The sequence below is a fragment of the Phoenix dactylifera genome, chromosome 10 (genome assembly GCF_051530095.1).
Source record: "Phoenix dactylifera cultivar Ajwa chromosome 10, Ajwa_hap1_PhDact_Kaust_v1.1, whole genome shotgun sequence".
Classification (NCBI taxonomy): Eukaryota; Viridiplantae; Streptophyta; class Magnoliopsida; order Arecales; family Arecaceae; genus Phoenix; species Phoenix dactylifera.
This window is the reverse complement of record NC_143199.1, coordinates 4,065,001-4,067,500: the sequence shown is the minus strand read 5'-3', so window position 1 is coordinate 4,067,500 and position 2,500 is coordinate 4,065,001.

Below are 2,500 nucleotides of genomic sequence, written 5' to 3'. Positions count from 1 at the left end.
CCGAGGAGCGTTGCAAACGGGAACGGCCCGGACACGCGTCCCGGTCGCACGGGATGCGCGTCCCGGTCGCACGGGTCGCGCGTCCCGGGAGGACAGACCGAGCAAGCCGAGGTGCCGCTCACGGCCGCCGCGAGGGACGTACGGCGCCGGCGCCCGCGCCCCGTGGCACGGCCTAGAGCGTGCCCCCCTGCCACCCCATCGGGGCATCGGCGCAAAGCCCACCGCGGGGTAGATAACCGAAGGCAACGAGGGACGGTGGATGCACATATCCGAGCAGTGGCGATAGGGCCGGAGGGAGCACCGACAGGGCCGTGAGATTTTAAAGTACCGAGGGAATTTGCAAACCGGGCCCGCCCCTCCCCCCGTCCATCGCACGCCGATCGGGGGTCCGGCGCCCCGCGGGGGGCTGCCGGCATGCGCTCCCGGTGCAGGCATCGACGAGCCGCCCGCGACCTCCACTCGGGTCCGAGCCCCCAAGCGCGGATGCCGAAACGCGCCGGCCGCGGCAGCCCCACCCCTGCCACCCCATCGGGGCATCGGCGCAAGGCCCACCCTGGGGTAGATAACCGAAGGCAACGAGGGACGGTGGATGCACATATCCGAGCAATAGCGATAGGGCCGGAGCGAAGACCGAGGGGGTCGGGGGGTTTTAATGTTCCGAGGGAAGTTGGAAACGGGGCCCGCCCAGACGCCCGTCCCTCGCACGCCGATCGGGGGTCCCGCACCCCGCGGGGGGCTGCCGGCATGCGCCCCTAGTACAAGCATCGACGAGTCGCCCGCGACCTCCACTCGGATCCGGCGGCGCACGCGCGGATGGCGAAACGCGGCGGCCGCGGCTGCAGCGCCCCTACCACCCCGTTGGCGCGTCGGCGCAAAGCCCACCCCGGGGAGGATAACCGAAGGCGACGAGGGACGATGCATGCACATATCCGAGCAAATACCGAGAGGGTCGGGGGGAAGACCGAGAGGCAAGGGGTGTTTAGAGTACCGAGGGAAGTTGCGAAAGGGGCCCGCCCGGACGCTCGCCGCTCGCACGCGGATCGGGGGTCCGGCGTTGCGCGCCGCCGGCCAGCGCGATCCGGCGGGGCGCACGGAGGGCGCCGCCCATCGCCGGAGCTTGCTCGGTCATCTCTGCCGCACGGACACGTAAGCGCCGCCGCGCAAGGTTCGGCCGGCGGGGCGGACGGTTCGCCGCCGCAGGCCTTTCCCGCAGCCGGAACGTGGGCCCGGCGTTGCGAGCCGGCGGGCCGCGCAATCCGCCGGGGCGCACGGCGGGCGCCGCCCGTCGCCGGGGCTTCGCTCGGTCATCTCGGCCGCACGGACACGTGCGCGCAGCCGCGGAAGGTTCGGCCGGCGGGGCGGACGGTTCGCCGACGCAGGCCTCTCCCGCGGCCGGAATGCGGGACTGGCGTTGCGCGCCGGCGGAAGGCGCGATCCGGCAGGGCGCACGGCGGGCGCCGCCCGGGCTTCGCTCGGTCATCTCGGCCGCACGGACACGTGCGCGCCGCCCATCGCCGGGGCTTCGCTCGGTCATCTCGGCCGCGCCGCCACGTGCGCGCCGCCGCGGAAGGCTTGGCCGGCCGGGCGGACGGTTCGCCGCCGCAGGCCTTTCCCGCAGCATGCGCCCCTTCGCCCGAACGACCGCGGGACTCCGGTACGGCCTAGCCGTCGGCCGCCCGGCTGCAAGCCGTCGGGGCCGCTCGATCCCCATCGCGTGCCGGCCGCCGCTCGGGCCAGCCGGCCGGCTGCCGCACGTAACCTCTGACCTCATCAGCGGTCGATCCGCACCGCGCTGGTCTTCGGTGCGGACCCGTCGGGGCCGTGCCGCGCCGGCCGTCGCATCCGGTTCCGCAGGCGCCGCCCGGTTGCCTCCCGCCCTCGTGCGCTCGCGCCGGCCGGGCGACGCGGTGCCCGCGGGACTCGGGCATGGTTGAGCCGTCGGCCGCCCGGCGGCATGCCGCCGCCGCTCCGCGCCGCATGCCGGCTGCGCTCCTCCCCGCGCCCGTCCGCGGGCGGGCCCGCCGCCGCTCGCGCCGGCCGGGCGACGCGGTGCCCGCGGGACTCGGGCACGGTTGAGCCGACGGCCGCCCGGCGGCATGCCGCCGCCGCTCCGCGCCGCGTGCCGGCTGCGCTCCTCCCCGCGCCCGTCCGTGGGCGGGCCCGCCGCCGCTCGGCCTAGCCCCCCGGCTGCCGCACGTAACCTGCGACCTCGTCGGCGCTGGATGCGCGTCGTGACAGTTTTCGGTGGGGCGCCGCGGAGGCGCCGGGGGCCCATGCGACGGGCCAGGGGGCGAACGGAGGGCTCGGTCAGCCCTAACAGGGGACCGGCGACAAAGGAGCGGTCGCGCAAAGCTTCGTAAGGGACCCAGACGACGGGCCTACCGATCCGAAGCACCGCGCACGGACGCGCAGCGGGCCCACGACGGGCCGACACGGAAGGCCCGCCGCCAAGGCCGCAAAACCGACAAAGGAACCCACGGGGACGCACCAGAGCGGGCAA